Here is a 20,383-nt window from a genome sequence, read left to right on the forward strand (position 1 = left end):
TTTTTGCTTGTTATAGTTGTAAATTTGCCCTGTAAGACATTGGAAGCACTTAGAAATAAATGTCAGTGTCTTACTTTTGTTAATGCAGTTTAAAATTAAGACTATTTAATTGATTAAATTTGTAGATGGAACTGATTGTTTGAGCAGGTCAGTCTGTCCACTGCAATTTCTGGAGAATTAGAAAAAAACTTGAAAATACTTTTCTTCCATTACTAGTCTTATAAACAGAGTTGTCATTTGAACTGAAAACAGTGCAACCCAGGTTTTTAAATTGGTAACTTTGGTAACTTGAATATTAATCGAGGAGTCCAGTAACTAAAAATCCTTTCTATGGAAAAGGCCCCAGTTAGAAATATGATAAGCCAAGACAGGAAGGGTGAAAACACCCACAGTGTATGGGCCAGGGGAGCTGTGTGGGGCTGGGGAAGGTGGGCAGTCCAGGGACATGATGGCAGATATAAGGGGGAATATGGAGGGCACTGAGTATACTCAGTGCACCAGGGGACCTAAAATATTTTCTCCTACATTTTTATAACATGAATACTTTTAGGAACACTTGGGTTTTTATGTTTATCTTTGCCTGTCCTTATTTTACAAGCAACAGATCAAGATTAATCCAGAACAAGGTAACAACACTCAAAATTGGATGACACATTAACACGATGAGGAGTGTTGATTGGTTTTTCAGCAGTCGAAATACAATATGACATCACTGTCCACTGATTTGGTTATTTTGACTTTTCTAGAAACTGGGGACCAAAAATAGGTAAAGAAGAAATGAGCAAAAGCTCTTAAATAACCAGCAGATAAAGTCAAATCCATATTTATTTCTGACCTTCTTGATTGACTTGGACCAAATGGTGAAGTAGCAGAAGCAACTGTTCTTGAGGTGCTCAGGATTCCCGTTCTCCTTCCCCGCTAAAATGTTTTTGTCTTCTCCACTCATCAGTTTCCACTCTCAGGTAGAATATGGTTATTGGTTGACATTTTAATGTGACTTTAAGTTCAAGGGGTGATTTTTCTCTCCGTCTTGTCTTCCATCATGGAGTGGAAGTAATGGTTCAAGGCTGTCCCTATAGAGGTGAGGCCGCCTTCACAAAAGTGCCTTTGGGAGGCTGAGGTCCAGGTAAGAGAGCACGTAATGTGTATCTCTTGAGAGAAAGACCAGGAGTACCAGGAGGGGCTCTTGTAATATTTATTCTGGGACTGTCCTGCTGGATGGGATGGATGGTGGGCTCATGTATATATAGGCCAGTGACTCCCAAACCTAGTTAGTCACCATAATCCCTTGGAAGAGGTGTTCAGAAAAAACTTTTAGGCCTGGCATTTCACATTCAGATTCTGATTCAGTCGCTCTGGGGTGCTGTCTGTTCTTGGTCAGATCCACTGGGGGAAGCCGGTGGAAGAGCTGTGATGAGTTTACTATCCTGTGATCATTACTTAGCAAAGCAGGTGGATACTCCACCATAACAATACAGTTATGATTTAGGGACACAGGTTTCCTCCACTCTTACTTATAAGCCCACAAGCCACTCTTACTTAGAAGGCCTAACTACTGTAATTTCTAATGAAATTAGTTTCTGTCTTGCTTTTTTGCTCTCTGTGTGCTCTCTGAGCTGTCTCTTCCTCTCTGTTTCTCTAGAACACTCTCATAGGCTGCCTCAGGCTTTTTTTTTTTTTTTTAAACTGGCTATCTGTCCATTTTGTTTTTACATCCTTCAGAATAAGTAAATGCGAATACATCCCCATTAGTTATTGAGAAAAAGAGGGCAGCAATATATATTTCCCTCCTAGATGAAATGACAGGAGAACTATGTGCCAGACACAACACTGACAGTTTTACTTATATACTACTTGGTTCTGTCCTCACCACAGTCCTGGGAGGGCAGACGCTTGACTCAAAAACACTAACATTACTGCCTAAAATGACTCTGCTCAGAGCTGACTAATTGTAGTTTTCTTAATCACCAGCCAACATTGATCAAGTACCTAGGACAGGCAGAGCACCGAGACCAGCCTAGACTGTCCTGAGCTTGCTAATTAGATCGTGCTGCTCTTTCTTTGGTACACTGTGTCTTGTGGGATTGATGAAAACCAACACATTAAAAATAAGCCTTGAAAACTTTAGATCTTTGTCTTGCTTTAAAAAAAAAAAAATACTGTGTTCTCTCCCATCCCACAAGTTGAACAATTTGAAAAACTGGGGAGAGAAAAGCATGAAGGAGAATCTAAAAATCACCAATAATTCTATTAATCGAAGAAAATAACTGCTAATTTTTTAAGGTACCTCTGACCTGCTTTTTGCTACACACCCATACACATACTTATAGAATCCTTATACTTTAAAAACACAAATTTGGCCATTCCACGTTTATATATCATTTCCTGTTTTTCTACAGCAGTTGTAGCATGTGTGATAGATGTGTGGACCAGGGTTCATTATTTAACTAAACATCTTTGATTGTTGATTACTTGAATTGTTTCCATTCCCACTTTTAAAACAAGGTTGTGTTATCTAGCCCAGCTGTCCTTTAAATATGACTATAGGCAACTAGTTTTAAACATGCAAGAAATCAGAGTATATGTAATCATAATCTCATCCTGAGAAGTCTGCTAGATGATGAACTGTATCCCACTAGAAGATGACTGAGGAAACAGCAGCAAAAATGCTGCCGATGAGCACCGACTGTATTTAACTTGAGGTCTAAGACTGTGAACAAAGTTGGAAGAATAGCCTGTAAATATTGCACATTCTTCTACATTAGAAATAGCACAGCTGACAATATTGGAGAAGAGAAAGGGAAGAGGAGGGATGCCTAGGTGGCTCAGTGGGTTGAGCATCCGACTTCAGCTCAGGTCATGATCTCACGGTTTGTGGGTTCGAGCCCCGTGTTGGGCTGTGTGCTGAACTCTTTCTCAGAGCCTGGAGCCTGCTTCAGATTCTGTGTCTCTCCTTCTCTCTCTCTGCCCCTCCCCGGCTCACACTCTGTCTCACTCTGTCTCTCAAAAATAAATAAATGTAAAAAAAAAAAAAAAGAAAAGAAAAAGAAAGGGAAGAGGAGAAGTAAAATAAAACCACTGACTGGCATTTAGGTCATAAGTGGGAGTCAAAAGATACTACTTAAAGATCTAAACCAATTTTAGAAGTCCATGTAAGGAAAAGGGGGATTATGGCCATTAAAAATTACAAAGTATTAGTTAGTATAAAGATAACCACTGTAGTAAAAATAGAAAACTTTAAATATCAAAATAAAAAAATAATAAAAAGATTTGCAAAAATAAAAATATTAAGACTCTATAAACTCATAAAAATAGCTACCTAAGAAGGTTGGAAGCAATTAGGGTGGAAAGGATAGCAATGGGACTAAGATTTCTCTGAGTTTATGTTTTTATACAGTTTTGATTTTTGAACCATGTAAAAATTATACATATTTTAAAAATAAAATTAAAATAAATAAAAAACAAAATTAAATACAAAGAATAAAAAGGGCAAACATTAAAACTGAATATAAACAAGGGCACCCTGGTGGCTCAGTTGGTTAAGCGTCTGACTTCAGCTCAGGTCCTGATCTCCTGGTTCACGAGTTTGAGCCCTGAGTCAGGCTCTGAGTTGATAGCACAGAGCCTGGAGCCTGCTTCGGATTCTGTGTCTCCCTCTCTCTCTGCCCCTTCCCTGCTCATAATCTCTCTCTCTCTAAAAGAAATAAAAACATTTAAAAATTAAAAAAAATATAAACAGAAAAAATGATCTTAACTGCATATCAAATTGTACATCAAGTATAACTATAGAAAAAAACGGAATTCAAAAAATGTTTACTTATCTATTTTGAGAGAGAGAGAGAGAGTGGGGAAGGGGCAGATAGAGAGAAAAGAGAGAGAATCTCAAGCAGGCTCTGCCCTGTAGGTGCAGAGCCCAACACTGGGCTCAATCTCACGAACTGTGAGGTCACACCTGAGCTGAAATCAAGAATTGGGTGCTCAACCGACTAAGCCACCCAGGCAAACCTAGAAAAAAATGGAATTGATTCAGGCACAGTGTTAATACACTTTTCTAGGATGTATTCTTTGAACAGAAAGAACTTTAAACAATATTTCCTTTAACTTAGATTTATTTGTGGTGGTCTTGGTAAGCAATACTGAGATTATTTTGAATGGATTGAAGCATACAGCAAATGAGAAAATATCTTTAAATTTTTGCAAATAAAGTTCTCAATGTGAGGGAAGATAAAAATATAAACTAGGAGAAAGAGAGGAAGATTTCTATGATATTGGATTAGAATGGGAGGTATCAGTAAGAACCCACGATTTCTTGAAAAAATACATTCCTTAGTTCTGCATACTGAAAGAGTCTGTATACAGTTACATCCCATTAGCAATGAGCACACCTAGAAGCTAGATCTTGGTTTCTAAATATCATTATTTATTGAAAAGAACAAGACTCCTTGGAAAAATAACTGATTCTAGGTCTGAGACAGAAAAAGTACAAAGTGAGCCTAGACTCACTTTTGCTAGAAAGTAAGTGCTCGAGAATCAAAGAGCCAATGTCAAAATGATACAGAAACCAGATTCTATTGGCTTCCTTTGGACAAATGTGGGTCAATTGGAGCATCTAAAAGAATAATGATGGTAGTGGGGGGAAAGAATACAAATGAATGCCAACTGGTAAGTGTGGAAAGAAGAACGGAAACAACATTTTCAAACATGATGCTGCTGTAGGGCATTTACCTTGACAGGATTCCGGATTTTATTTTATTTCATTTTATTTTATTTTATTTTATTTTATTTTATTTTATTTTATTTTATTTTATTTTATTTTTATGTTTTTAAAAAGATTTTTTAAAAGTAATCTGTACACCCAACATAGGGCTCAGATGCACAACCCCGAGATCAAGAGCTGCACGTTCTACTGACTGAGCCTGCCAGGTGCCCCAGGATTCAGGATTAAAAAAAATATATTTTATAAATATCATTTCAGGAATAAAACCTGAATTCTATTAACTAAAAAAATAGATCAAAGGGGGAAAAAGTAGATCAAGGGAAGCCAACTCAACTTCTTAGGCTAAATTTGAACAGAAGTGTTGCGTGGTTAAAGCATATTCTCAGACCTGCAACCAGTTCAGCATCCACAAGGCAGTAAGAGGAATAATTTTATAGAAATAGGGGCAGTCATTTCAAGACACACGGCAAATTTTGTTCCTTAAACCAGTCTTCAATGTGAAAATCATTGTGCTTTGATTCCTTTCCTACCCCTGGGAACAAACAAAAGAATCAAAAAGCAGTAAGGAGGATGAAAAGGACCCAAGGAAGAGGGTCTACAAATGCCTTGGACTTTAAGTAAGACTAAGGAATAGGGAAGCCAGAGGCACCTGGGTGGCTCAGTTGGTTAAGCGTCCAATCTTGATTTCAGCTCGGGTCATAATCTCGCGGGTTGTGAGATCGAACCCTGCATGGGGCTCTGCTCTGACAGCGTGGAGCCTACTTGGGATTCTCTTCCTCCCTGTCTCTCTGCCCCTCCCCTGCTCTCTCTCTCTTTCTCAAAAATAAAGAAATATGAAAAAAAAAATTAAGGAATAGGAAAGCCAGGGAGCAGCATTTCTTCCTCAGCACTCCTGTGTTAATGATTTGCCCACTTTGACCAACACAAGAGAGATCTTCATCGCAGGAGAGAAAAAATTCTCAACGATGTCCCTGCCTACTCTGCTACCGCACATCTCCCGCTGCCCCTCATTTACAGCCAGTGCTGCTTTGCCATCTACATTGAAACTGGGGGTTTTGGACGAGTGTCACCTGGATTTGTTCAGGCACTGTTTTTTTCAGTGAGTGTATCAATGTGACATCAACATGTTCTGCCTGATAGCCATGGGGTACAAAATGAGGAAAACACGTGCCTATTGTGAAACGATTTTGCCACAAAACTGAAATACAAAGTTCGTGTGATTGCTCACTGATAAATGTGATTGTGAAAGGCTACTTGTACCTTACAGATGGATTGCCTTATGCAGACCCAAAATGTTGCGTGGAGAAGCTCTTTGTGGCACAAGGAGGCTGTAGATACCCCCGGATATTCCCATCTCTCATTTGAGCTGGTCTGGCCTCATTGTCCTAGAGGTTGTTTCCTTTCTCATCATTCCTGTGGGGGGAATTTTTGTTAAAAGGATATTTGTGGTCTGCAGTGGAGTCTTCATAGGGGCTTTGATGTCCCTGCAGATTCAAGGCTGGAGTGATAAAGAAATCAGCCTGAAGTAGTTCTGATCTCAAACTCTCCAAAATATTTGGCATCATACAGGTGCTTTCTCATCATCTGAGCTCTTTAAATTCTCAGCTTTCCTGGAGCTGTCAGAACATGGGATATTGTCATCAGTCACCTCAACAGCAAGCCTAGAGACAAATTCATTTGGATTCAAGATTCTGGCCGAAACGAACTAAAACCATTTAAACTTCCATAAAGTTTAAAAGAATAAAGGAAGGAAAAGAGAGAAGGAAGGAAGAAAAGAAGGAAGAAAGGAAGGAAGGACTTTTATAAAGACACAGAGGTTTCTCACAGAGACCAAGGGCACATTTACACTTGGCCCTCAGGAAGACCTTGGAATCCAGGGGTGGAGAAGCCAGAGAACTCACTCTTTGTCTTGCATTGACTTCATTCTTTTTCAGTAGACCATGCTCTGAGTCTGCATATAAGTATAGCCACCTTTTAAGAAATTATCAGCATGTGCTAACTTCTGGCCCAATCAATGATGGTTAGAGAGGATGGTACATATTGCAAATATAACCACAATGCTCAGTGCCCAAAGGGGGAAGAATGGTAGTAAGAAGGGCAGAAATATTAAAAGTTACTCACTACTCATGTTGTGCAGTGTTACAATCTGGATGAGCTCACCCACCATTCTAGGCCATCCTTTTTCATTTGCCAACTATGTATTAGATATCTATAAGTTCGATGCCACAAGGACACAAAGAAAAGTCAGACATGTCCTATCAACTAGGGCAAACAGGATATTTATAAATTAAAAAGTTTTTTCATTTTAAATAATAATTTCATTTTTTAAATGAATTACACATGTAGAAATTAAAGTAGAAATGTAACCTGGAATAGAAGTTATATTAATATATTTATGAATTAACATTACTATTAATATGTTGTATTAAAATCATTTTATATTAATTATGCTAATAAAACTAATATTGACAAAATTAAAATAGAAGCTAAATTGCACTCCAAGGTGTTCAGCAGAAATGACCATAGTGGCTCAGTTGGTTGAGTGTCTGACTCTTGATTTCAGCTCAGGTCATGATCCAGGGTTGTGGGATCAAGCCCCACATTGAGCTCCTCACTGAGCTTGGAGCCTGCTTGGGATTCTCTCTCTCTCTCTCTGCCCCTCTCCTCTGCACTCTAACATAAGTCAGTTTGCAGAGAAGGAGGTTGGAGGACCACAGCCTATCTTAGGAGCCATCTGCTTTGCCTTCCTTTCAACTGAGGAATCCCTTCTACCGTGTCTGTAGCTTTGGTCATGGGTCAGCCAGCCTCTGCTTGAATGAGGCAGACTCCTTTGCATTATTGCACAATGTTAATTGTTAGGCTATTCTTTCTTATAATAAAACAAAATGAGCCTCTTCCTGATTTCTGATCATTGATTCTACCTCTGAACATCCTTTACATGTGACAACCTAGCTGATATTTGAAGGTTTATGATGACTTCCTCTCTCCCCTAAGCCAGAAAGTTGACTATCCTCCACTCTAAACTTTCCCAAATTCTTCAATGATTACTTAGAAGACCCAGCTTTTAGAGGTCCCTCTTGAACCTTGTTCCCCTCACGTTTTATCTACATTCTTCTTAAATTAGTGAGCCAGACATAGACACCATAGAGGGCCTGACCTGTGCAAACAATAGCTTTTGCTCGATGGTGGGTCTGAAGCTTCCAGAAAATCGGGGCTTTTTAAAAAAAAAACTCGGATTTCTGCCCAAGTGATAGCTAATCCCATTCTCTCTCTCTCCCTCTCCCTCTCTTTCTCTCTCTCTCTCAAAATGTGGTTCGTAGATACCCTGCATCCAAATTAACTGAAATTGTTAAAAATGAAAAATGAGGGCTTCTACCCTCAGAATCTCTGAGTGTGGAGTCCAGAAATCCTCATTTTTAACTAACTCTTTTTTTTAATCTTTCTAAAAATTTTTTAAAGTTTTTTTTATTTTGAGAGAGAAGCAGAGAGAGAGAGAAAGTGGAGGAGGGGCAGAGAGAGGGAGAGAGAGAATCCCAAGCAGATTCTGCACTGTCAGTGCGGAGCCCGACATGGGCTCGAACTCATGAACTGTGAGATCATGATCTGAGCCCAGACCAAGAGTCTGACGCTTAACCGACTGAGCCATCCAGGCATCCCACATTTTCACTAACTCTTGATGTTTCTTACATACATTGACATTTCAGAACCATCAGTATGATGATTAAGAATGTAGGATTTCCCACTTCTATCTGTGTGACTGTGGGCAATTTACTTGACTTCTCTGAGCCTCAGTTATTTAAATCTATAAAATGAACGTAATAACTCATTTGAAGATGATTTATTAAAATGATAATGTATGTGTAGTAAACACTGTTGACTATCTACCCATTTGCTACTTTCCAGCCCAATCCTTCTCTTCTTTGCCTGTGGAGAGGTTTGTTTGGGAAGGTGGACACCATGCCATGTGTTCAAGGAAGGTGAGTGAGGGGTGAATCATGATAGGTCTAACATGGTATTGGCAGTCCATTTCCCTTGGCATTGACAGATTTAGGTGTGGTAAGTGATTTGATTCCAGACAATAAGATGTGAGGGAAATTGTAGGGACACTGTGTGCAGGGTTTTCCTAAATAGTAAAAAGAGACATGTCGGAGGTGTACTTTTCTATATGTTGAGATATGGCCCCTGGAATCATTTCAGCCATTGTGCAACTACAAGGAGAGATGTTGCTGACTCTGCAAGAATGGCAGAGTTGGAGGATGAGTTTCCATGGTGTTGTTATGCTGCTTAAGCAACTAACCCTGGAACCAGCCCCTTCACTACCTATGGCTGTAAGATAGAAAATCCTTACTACTCTGCCAATTTTTGTTGGGTACTCCAAATTGCAGCTGAGAGCATTCTAATGGACGTGGTATGTGATGCCTTTGGCATAATGCCTAAAACATAAAATTTGCACAATAAATGGCTATCATTTTATTATTGTTATAGAAATATTGAACTTCCTATCCACTAAATTTTGGGAGGGGATTATGCACCAATTCCATTATAAGACACATCTGCTCAAAAATATTTGCTGAAAGTTGGCATTAATTCTCCTTGGTTTCCACTCTCTATTTCAGCCTATTGAAATACTGGTGGTTCTATTGTACAGTGTATATCAGCCCTCCTTCCTAGCCTTGAGTTTGCCACAAATTTGACCAGTTTTTCAGCCTTTTAAATTTTCATTTAAATTTAGCCTCCCTTGAAAGATGGTTATGGTTTGAATAGGGAGAAATAGGTTTCTATGTTGAAGGTGGAGACACACCATGATTGAAAATTATTCAGGGAGGGGTGCCTGGGTAGCTCAGTCAGTTAAGCATCTGACTCTTTATCTCAGCTCAGGTCTTGATCTCAGGATTGGGAGCTCAAGTCCCATGTTGGGCCCTGCACTGGGTGTGAAGCCTACTGAAAAGAAAGAAAGAAAAAGAAAGAAAGAAAGAAAGAAAGAGAGAAAGAGAAAGAAAGAAAGAGAAAGAAAGGAGGGAGGGAGAGAGGGAAGAAAGAAAGAAAGAAAGAAAGAAAGAAAGAAAGAAAGAAAGAAAGAAAGAAAGAAAAAGAAAGGAGGGAGGGAGAGAGGGAGGAAAGAAAGAAAGAAAGAAAGAAAGAAAGAAAGAAAGAAAGAAAGAAAGAAAGAAAGAAAAAGAAAGGAGGGAGGGTGGGAGGGAGGAAAGAAAGAAAGAAAGAAAGAAAGAAAGAAAGAAAGAAAGAAAGAAAGGAGGGAGGGTGAGAGGGAGGAAAGAAAGAAAGAAAGAAAGAAAGAAAGAAAGAAAGAAAAAAGAAAATTATTCAGGAAAACAGCCTAATTTCATGATTTGTCATGGGTGGTCCCAGGGTAAACATTGTAAAGGCATTTGGAGGGCAGCTTGTAGAGTGCAATGAGTTGGAAATTTATCCTGTAAATCCCTGGAGGTTTTTGTCTGGTGAGGCATCTGAAGCAGTTAGCTGGAGTTACGTGCCCTGCGCAAGGTCATTCAATGACGGTGTGACCAAAGAGGGATTAGGATTCACGGTCACAGTGCCTAGAATTCCTGTGCGTGACTAGACTTTGCTACGTGATGTTACTTGGGAGGCAACAGTAACTATTGTGGTAACAATATCTCCAAAGAACAAGGGGAGAGGACAATGGTAGAGTCAGACTCATCACCTCATAGAATGGTACAACTGAAAGCAATCTCCAGGACTGTCTGGCCCAACACTGTCATTGTACAGAGAAGGAAATTGACATCCGTAGAGATATATCCAAGGTCACATGGCCAACGAGTGGCAGAACAGAGATGAAGACTTCTGACTTATGATGTTTGCCTTCCTGCTTTTTCCTTTTATTAGTTCTGCTGAATGTATTACATTCTTCCTGGAATTTTATGACATAAGAACTGCAGACATTTGGCAATGTTGTAAAGTAGACTGCATTCTCTTAGACCCATGGCTTAAATTTCATTTATTCTACTGTCTATATTTATCAGAACTTCCTGTATTTCTTTCAAATTCCTATCAGATATGCTAGGTCAGTGCTTAATTTCATGGCTGGCTTATTAAGCCATCTTTGTGAAGTATGTCTATACTGTAAAGAGACTGATGCTTTTGTGGCTCTTAGAAACCAATGTTATTACTTTATATTGAAATAGTACATATGAAAGTTGGGGAACTATTCCTCATGACTGAACTATCATTATAGAATATCAGTCACATGATAAGAATTGATCTTGGCACAGCACACGTGATGTATCATTTTTATCTTTATTAAAAAAAACTGAGGAAGTCCATGCTACAATGGCAGTTTTATAGATGACAGTGGAGATCAAGGTCACACAGCTAAAAGTTGTATAGAATTGGAGGTTGCTAGAATTAGAAGCCAGGTCCATTTGAATCTAGAACCCTTAATGGATTCTAGAGAACACAAGAGAGAATGAGAATTCGGACAGGTTTAGAGATCCACAGAAATACTTTGGAGCCTAAGGCACAGACCACAGAGGACAATGTGGGGTGTGGAGTCATTTGGTTCACCTGCAAAAGTAGTGAGATCCCTGAATTCTAGGAAAAGCAATCACCAGAAATCAGGAGGTTGCCTATTTCACAATGTTGCCTGGCCCTGCCCCTGCTTGTGAATATCTATCAAAAGTATGTTTGGTTTGGAAGGCAATATGGCATCATCTGCCGGTCAGTTAGAGATGCCAACTAGGGGTTGAGGTTTTCAGACTATCGATGTTTCATTCACGAAAGGAATTCTGTTCTTGAATTCTGTGTCATGAGGGAAATGGAGCCTTGTTCAGCTTTGGCAGATGTAGTATAGGGTAAGGGTTTAGAGCCTGGGCTGTGGTTTAGACTTGGTTTGTCTTGTCCCAGGTCACCAGTCACTAGATACATGACCTTGGACTAATGACCTTCATGCCTAAATTCTCATCTCCAGAATGGGATAATGATAGCACTTACCTCATAGCCTCGTTGTAAGGGTTCAATGACATGATGCGTGTAAAACATTGGGCACAGAGCCACTCAGTAAACGAATGTTCACAGCTGTCATCATGATCAGTGGTGTTATTCCAGTGGCTCGACATTGAGGAATCAGGAGTGCGGGGCTCTACTTTTTCACTTCCTGTACAGATCTACATTCCTACTTTTTTCGGTAGGTCACACAAGTTTTCTGGACTTTGGTGCCATGACAGAAAGTCAGTAAGAGAGTGTGCTTCCCCATACATCACCGCGCCACACCGGAAATAGGCAGAGATGAGGAAAGGGCCTGGCTCCCATCCTGGGATGGGGGTTATAGTACTTTGTGTTATCTTTTTTTTTTTTTTTTAAACGTTTATTTATTTTTGAGACAGAGAGAGACACAGCATGAGCAGGGGAGGGGCAGAGAGAGAGGGAGACACAGAATCGGAAGCAGGCTCCAGGCTCTGAGCCATCAGCCCAGAGCCCGACACGGGGCTCGAACTCAAGGACCACGAGATCGTGACCTGAGCTGAAGTCAGCCGCTTAACCGACTGAGCCACCCAGGCGCCCCACTTTGTGTTATCTTTTTGAAATTAGGTCATCTCTGAGCCAGATTTGAGGCCAAGAAAGCATGTTCCGAAAAATGACTACAAAAGCCCGTGGCCTTGTTTGTACCCATGGGACTCTGATTATGGATGACTGAGTGACAACATGGAAAAGCCAATACCATTGAAAGAAGAATTAATCCTTATGTTTCCTAAGAGGGGGCATGCCATGTCATGCAGGGCCACAAGAGGTCCCCCAGTTCCAGTCAGGAGGCAGAAAGGAGGGAGAGGAAAGCATAGGGTTTCTGCAGAAAAGGCAAGGTAAAGTAGAGTCAACAGCTAAGATTGGCTAGTTGGAATAATTCTCGTGGCCTTTGGATTGTAAAAGAGGTAGTTGCCTGGTACCTGGCCATGAGATGCATTAGGGAAGACAAATTATTTGGCTTGGTATATGAGGGTTAGATAAAGGAGATGCTTAAGGGATATGGATTCAGGATGGACTGGTTTGCACATGAAAGTCATGATCAATGGTCCGATGTCATCTTTAGGAATTAGCTAGCCCTGGGAGGGGCACTCTCTCCTGGGTCTGTAATGTTCTCCAAATGTCAAAACATCATAAGATACAGAAAATTTTAAAAATACGATTAATACATTTATTGGGATCCTACTCTCATTCCCTGGTTCTCTGACCTTCAAGCTTCTCTGAAAAAAAAAAAAAATAGATGAAGTCACAGGCATCAAGGTCAAGTACACTGGTCAAGTAGTTTTTGGTAGAAAAGCAAAATTTTTATGCTCTGGTAGATTATGCTAAAAGTAGCCTTGCATTATTTTTCAGGTTCAACAGTATCACACAATTTACAATCTATTTACAGCCTGCACAGAGAAAAGAAAAAGAAAGGCAATGACCAAGAAAAGAATTTCTGCAGCCCACTGTACCTTTTGATAGTATTACAGGCAACCGGCAAATTCATATCAGCTCTGCAGTTGCCTATTGTTAGCTTAGAATCTTTAGTTTGCCATTTTAGAAAGCAGTCTACGTTGTAGCTGTGGATTTTCTGACACAAATGATATAAAATGAGACAAAGGCAAACACCACTCACTTCCCACCCACACGAGAGAATTTGTGTTGTGAATTATTTACGGTATCTGATTTTCTTTCACTGCAGATATTTTCATAGCAGGTGTACGAGATTTCAAAGGCTGAATCAAACCTCACTGTGTTTCACAGCTACTTCTACTTATTCACTCATACATGTATTCCTAAGCCTCGAGCATATCATAGAATTATGGTTCACGCTTATCCACACTTGTTGCCAAATTAACTGGAAACCCAGACTTTGGGCCTGTTTTATTACCCCAGACTCCTAGCTGGTCTCCGAGATGGTATTCCCTTTGCAATTTATCTTGCACGTGTTATGGATGACTTGCTGATGCAGGCCAATGGGTTTTAGATACAGTATAACAAATCTTGAGACCAGAGTGTTGAAAGGATTGCATTTACTCTCAATTACTGCACATGAAATACTGTACATAATGAAAACGTTTTCATTCTTTCCACCAATACTAGTCATATGTGTTCCTTTGATCTCTAATACATGACTTTTCTAAATATTTATTGAGTACCTACAAGCTCCTCAGACCTGTTCATATTTTTTATCCTTGTCACAAGCAGTAAGCTGTATTAGGCACATATTGGAAGCTAAGCTTAATAGTTGATTGTGTAATTGTCTTACTGAAATGTTTCTCAAGGGATACTCCATGGTCCATGTAAGGTCTGAAAAGATCCATTTGATGGGCATTGAATGAACTAATCAGACAATGCGGGAGTTCCTGGATGTTGATTATGATATACTACAGCCTACGTACTAGTAAATAAGTGAGTTTATAGGTATTCCTATTTTTGTTGAGTTTGTTGACTATTCCACTGAGATAGCTTTGCTCACAGGTAATACTTGCCAGTGTTGCAAAACTCCCAATGCATGTGCACATATGCAGAGAGAGAGCTGGACTTCCCACTGCGTTTATGAAGGGTCTTTGTTATCAGTGAACGAAAGAGTCTGCCTTGAGTCAATCATGCTTTTCAATTGCTACTGTCCTTGACTTAACTAGTTTTTTTTGAATTTTTGCATTTGTAGTCTTTGTCATTACTGAGTTTTGTTTTGTTTTGTTTTTTTTCCTGATTGGAAAGTAGAAAGGAGTGGAATACATGGACCACAGAAACTTTTGTCCTGCCTAAGCTGTCCCCAGTCAAGATACTGGGAGAGCTACAGCTCTAGACCCGCGTTTCTCATGCCATGATTGCCATGATAAGCTGTGAGGTACCGAGTGCGCAAATGATTTATATTTCTGGAGAAGTGGCCAAGGACTCAGGGTTACTCCTGCAATAATGCTATTCTTGCTTACTGCCTTTGATACGGTCTCTTGAGTGGGAGAGAGTTATACAGCTGGAAATCGTAGCCAACCTGAAGCGTCCTTGTCAAAGTCACACCCTTCGGCAAGTGACTTGCTAATGCTCACAGGAGTGGTAATAACCAGTTATTGCAGTGCTTATAAGCTGTGACCTCATGATTTTTTTCAGAAAAAAATTTTTCAGAAAAAAATTCTTTCTCCCTGAATATGAGGTGACTTATTGGACTTCCAGAATGTTCCCCTCTCCCTTACCTACATTGTAAATTTTGTTTTGGCGTGTGTGCTCGCTGATATAGCACTCCATTTTCTTTTCAGTTTTATCTGTGGGCAAATTTGTAATGCAGAGGAAGGAAAAGAAAACTAGGATGGTATTCTAGAATTGAATACTCATGATTCCAAACTACAGGCACCCAGAATAAAGTTGTGCCTGAAAAGTCACACCACCATTTTTTTACTATTTATCAAACTCTGTACATTATAAATTTTTTTTAGGATTTTTTAAGTTTATTTATTTATTTTGAGAGAGAGAGTGCGAGCAGGGGAGGGGCAGAGAGAGAGGGAATCCCAAGCCCCAATGCGGGGCTCGAACTCATGAACTGTGAGATCATGACCTGAGCCAAAAATCAAGAGTCTGATGCTCAACTGACTGAGCCACCCTGTGCCCCATATATGATAAATTTTCTATTTTAAACAATGATTTGTGTGTGCCTAGTCTTAAATAGAACTTACATTATTAGTTGATTTAACAAATTTTAAATTTTTAAATTTAAATTTACACACAGTATGTGCTGTGTGTAAAATGCTCAATGAGGTAACTTGGGCTTGTCTGCCCTAAAGCTTGTGACCTGCAGGTTGGAGGTGAGGAGGCGATAGTGTTGGGTGGGGGTGAGTAAATGACATAAATAAGTAATCAGGCAATATTTACATGTATTATAATACATGGTGTTAAGAGCCTCAGTAGGGTAAGCTTGGGGTTCCATGGGGACATATGGGGGGAGCACATAATGCTCAATGGAGGGAGTCATGGAGAAGTTTTTAAGAAGGAAGTTTTATCTAAGTCAAGATGCAAAGAAGGAAAAGCATATTGACTTACGATATTACCTATAGAGTAGAAGTCTAGAAAAAAAAATCAAGGTTCTTTTTACAAAATAACATTTAAAAATTTTAAATTTGGGGGTGCCCAGGTGGCTCAGTCGGTTAAGTATCCAACTTTGGCTCAGGTCACAATCTCAAAGTTCACGAGTTCAAGCCCTGCCTCGGGCTCTGGACTGATAGCTTGAAGCCTGGAGCCTGTTTCAGATTCTGTGTCTCCCTGTCTCTCTGCCCCCCTCCCCTGCTCATGCTCTGTCTCCCTCTTTCTTTCAAAAATGAATAAACATTAAAAATTTTTTTTTAATTTTATATTTTATTTGCTCTGTGTTCTGGTAAGATGCAGATATACTGTCGCTTATAAAAGCTTAGGGATCTTGAAGCGTGTGATTTCATCACTCATACATCTGGCAAATGCTTCTGAATTCCATGCCCCCTTCCTGTCTAAAGCAAAATGGCGCCACTTATTTTACCTGACAAAAAATTAATTTTAAGATTTTCCATGATCTGCATACCCAGCATGGGAATGTGTCCTGCATGAGAACAACATTGTCAAGTGTCTCACAATGAGAAAAGAAGACTGAGCTTTGTTTATTCTATACTGACTATTCATTGAGGACTTACTATATACCAGAGTGTTCTACAGGCTGGAGATGTGGCAGTGACCACAGCAACACCTCCGCCCTCAGAGTACTTACATTCTAGTGGGGGGAAATAGGTAAAAATAAGTTAATGTACAGATGTCAGGTAGGGATGCATATCATTAAAAAAAGGCAGATGGAGTGATGAGATGGGAAGGGGCTATTTTAGCTAAGGTAATTGGAGAAGGTCCTATAGGGAGGTGATAAGTTAGCATAAGCCTTGAGGAGGTGGAGGAGTGAGACATACAGCTCCCTGGGAAAAGAGTGTTCTAGGTGGAGGGAACAGCAAGTGGAAAGGCCCTGAGGTAGGAGTGTGCTACAGTTAAAGCTGACTACCTGGAGGACAGGTGGAAAGTGATGTGGTGGTAGGAAAAATAACATTTGAACCTGGCTATTTCTCGGGAGGAGAGAGAAAGAAAGATTTGAGTAGTCTCTCAACTTTCCAATCTCTCTTAAGGAGCTTCAAAATTATGTTCTAAAGAAAGTAATAGTTCTGTCTAGAATCTAGATCGTTGGTTCATATGCCTTAGAATATTTTTATTTCTATTTCTGATATCTTGTAGACCTAAAGTAGTCATCTTCTGCCCAAAGTCACACAGAGAGTGAGTGACAGAGCAGAGGTTTGAACACAGGCTGCTGGTCCGACTCCTGTGTTCTTACCAGGATGTTCACAGACCCTATGATAAGATAAATGTGATCCCTCTCTTCTTGGAGCTGGAGGAGGAAACAGGCATTAAACAAGTAATCGCAAACATGATGCATCTTGCCAGCAAGACCTAATCTCATCTGGAGAAAGTGACATTTAGGCTGAGGACTGAGGGAATGATCTAGATGCAAGAGATGTTGGTCAGGTCTCTCCCCTGCAGCTGTGGGAGCAGGTCAAGGCAGGGCGTCTGTGTCTTAGCTTGGATTCCCCCGGCAGTACCTAGCATCTTGCCCCAAACAAAGTCTAGACAGAAGGTGGTTTTTGTTTTGTTTTGTTTTTTAACTCCATCGAAATAAAGATATTTAATTCCTTCCTTATTGCTGACTGCTTCTGGTAGAAATCTCCCTTAGTCATCGTTTGTAAATCCCGGTCTTCACAGTGCCTTGTAAGGTCACAGAACCAAATTCTCCTTTCAGTTACCTGTAAGTGACACCCACTAATTTCAGTGGAAGCTACATGTATTTACTTGAGGAGAGAGTTTGGTCAACGGGATATTGCAGAGTAATTAATGACAGTTCCAGTCGCCGCAAATGCACATTTGGTATCTGTAATCATTGTTTAAGAAGATTACATGCCACGTGAATTAGAGGCTGTAGAGCTGGAGCCACCTCCATGTTCCGATATCTGTCCCGTCCTCATCCTGTTCGCCAGATATTTTACTTCTCAGATTAACACCATGTTGTTACTTTTCTTTTTTTTTTTTTTTTACACCTGGTTTTCCAAGATTAAAAACAAAAACTACAGTTTAAAGCCTTTTTAAAAAGTATATGGAAGTCCGTTCTGAATTAAATTTGGGTGGAGGGAGGGGACCCTGCCAAATATTGCTCCCTGAGGATCTTTCCAAATTAGGACTGTCAGTCCAGGACGGTCTAGCTGGGGTCTGTCTGCTGCTGACTCCAGGGATCCATTCTGGCTTTGTTGGTCTGTTCTCTGTTTTCTTAGCACCATGCTCAGGAAGGAAATGTTGTTGTTGTGTCCTGCTTAGGCTGTGGTTTTGGATCTATGAATCATCTGGGTACTTCTCTGCATGTTAAAAAGTGTCTCAAAGAAAGAATAAATTTGTATATGTTTAGTGGCTGGAAGCTGCAGGTTATAGGCTCAACTGTATAAAAAAAAAAATTCTTTTAAAAAAATCTTTCCAGGAGCTCCTGGACGGCTCAGTTGGTTAAGTGTCCAACTCTTGATTTCAGCTCAGGTCACGATCTCACAGTTGTGAGATGGAGCCCTGCCTCAGGCTTAGCACCAGGCATGGAGCCTGCTTAAGATTCTCTCTCTCTCTCTCTCTCTCTCTCTCTCTCTCTCTCTCTCTCTCTCTCTCTTTCTCTCTCTCTCTCTCTCTCTCTCTCCCTTTCTCTCTGTCTCTCTGTCTCTCTACCACTTGTGCTCTCTCTCTCTCTAAAACAAACAAATAAACAAACAAACAAAAACCAGATCATAGACCTAAATCTAAGAGCTAACACCATATACTTTCTAGAAGAAAATGTAGGAGAAAATCTCTGTGACCTTGGATTAGGTACAGTTTCTTATGTAGACTGCAAAGAGCTTGAACCATAAAGAAAAATTAGTAAATTGGACTTCAAAAAGACTAAAAACATTATCTTGTCAAAACATATAAGGAAATGACAAGGAAAGGCATTAATTAAAAGAAAATACCTGTAAGGTGTATATTTGAAAAAGAACTTGTATCTGGATAACATAAAGTTCTCTTACAACTCAATAATAACAATAGTAAAATGGGGAAAATATTTGAATATTTGTGAGTAAATATATGGGTGGTCAAAAAGCACACAAAAAGACTCTCAACATCATTGGTAATTAGAGCACTGCAACTTAAAACCACAATGAGATACCACTACACCCCTACTAGAATAGCAAAGGTTCAAAAGACTGACAATAACAAGTGTTGGTGAGGATATGGAGCAACTGGAAATCTTATACACAGCTGGTGGGAATGCACAATGATAGAGCCATTTTGAAAAATGAAGTTTCTTAAAATGTTAAAATACACTCAACATATGACCCAGCAATTCCACTCTAGATATTTACCTCAGAAAAATAAAAACATAGGTCCATGGAAAGACTTACACAGGAATGTTCATAGGATTATTATTTCATAATAGTCCCAAGCTGGAAACAATCCAAATACCCATTTAAAAAGAAAAACAAGGGCACCTGGGTGGCTCATTCAGTTAAGCATCTGACTTGGGCTCGTGTCATAATCTGGTGGTTTGAGAGTTCAACCCTGCATCAGGCTCTGTGCTGATGCCTCAGAGCCTGGAGCCTGCTTCAGATTCTATGACTCCCTCTCTCTCTGCCCCTCCCCTCCTCACGCTCTCTCTCTCTCTCTCTCTCTCTCTCTCTCTCTCTCCCTCAAGGATAAATAAACATGAAAGAAAGAAAGAAAGAAAGAAAGAAAGAAAGAAAGAAAGAAAGAAAGAAAGAAAGAAAGAAAGAAAGAAAAAGAAAAAGAAAAACAAAGAAAAAATAAAATGGTCATATACAATGGAATATTGACAACTGTAAGGAACCAAGTACTGATACAATAACATGGATGAATCTCAAAAGCATCACTCTAAATGAAAGAAGCCAAAAACAAAATATCACATATACTGTGCTATATGATTCTATTTACATGCAATTCTAGAAAAGGCAAAACTATAGTAACAACAAGCACACCAGTGGTTTCTTGGGGCCAGGGGTAGAGAGGGGAATTGAGTGCAGAGGGGCACAAAGAAAATTTGGGGGTCATGGAAGTATTCTAAAATGTAATTGTGGTGGTTGCATGGCTATACATTTACTAAAATTCATTTACAGTTAAAATTGGTGAAATTTAGTATACATAAATTATATCTAAAGCTGTAAAAACAGTTAATTCAGAATAAATGCTCAGAGCTTATAAAAAGCAGCACATTTTATAAGGCAATGTTTTGGCAGTTACAGAGGACAAGGGAGAAGCTGGTAAGCAAAAGGAGAATTTTTGAGGTTCACCCAGGAAAAACTTGTATTTGTAATGGAACCCCAGCAATCCTAGGCAATATAGCGCACAACTTGGGACACTGTCTGGAAGCACAGGCAGAAATGTCAGGCACCAGAAATAGGTTTCTTATCACCCTCACAGCAATCTCTGTCAGAGTCTACAGGCTGTGGCTTCTCTGCTTTATCTAGCTAGATAGGCCCTTAAGGGTTTCTCCTCAGCCACTCCCCGGAGGCCTGCAGGGGAGAGGTTGGCAAGTGTGGGGCAGCCCAGCCTTCCTGATCTGGGTTTGACTCACTGACACAAAGCGTGTCCTCTCAACCGTGGAACTTCTGT

General features: G+C 39.8%; 2 long non-coding RNA genes across 2 annotated transcripts in view; both read left to right on the forward strand.

The window, feature by feature from the left end:
- Positions 1-20,383, forward strand: part of LOC109265323 (uncharacterized) — a 216,610-nt gene that overhangs the window by 149,183 nt on the left and 47,044 nt on the right. The gene's annotated exons all lie outside the window — the stretch shown is intronic.
- On the forward strand, positions 11,627-13,789 carry LOC109265324 (uncharacterized). The gene is made up of 2 exons (XR_002079124.2): positions 11,627-11,876; positions 13,064-13,789. It is a non-coding gene; the product is annotated as an uncharacterized LOC109265324 (long non-coding RNA).

The sequence above is a fragment of the Panthera pardus genome, unplaced genomic scaffold (assembly GCF_024362965.1).
Source record: "Panthera pardus isolate Hobbes unplaced genomic scaffold, ASM2436296v1 HiC_scaffold_6, whole genome shotgun sequence".
In the NCBI taxonomy this organism is placed as follows: domain Eukaryota; kingdom Metazoa; phylum Chordata; class Mammalia; order Carnivora; family Felidae; genus Panthera; species Panthera pardus.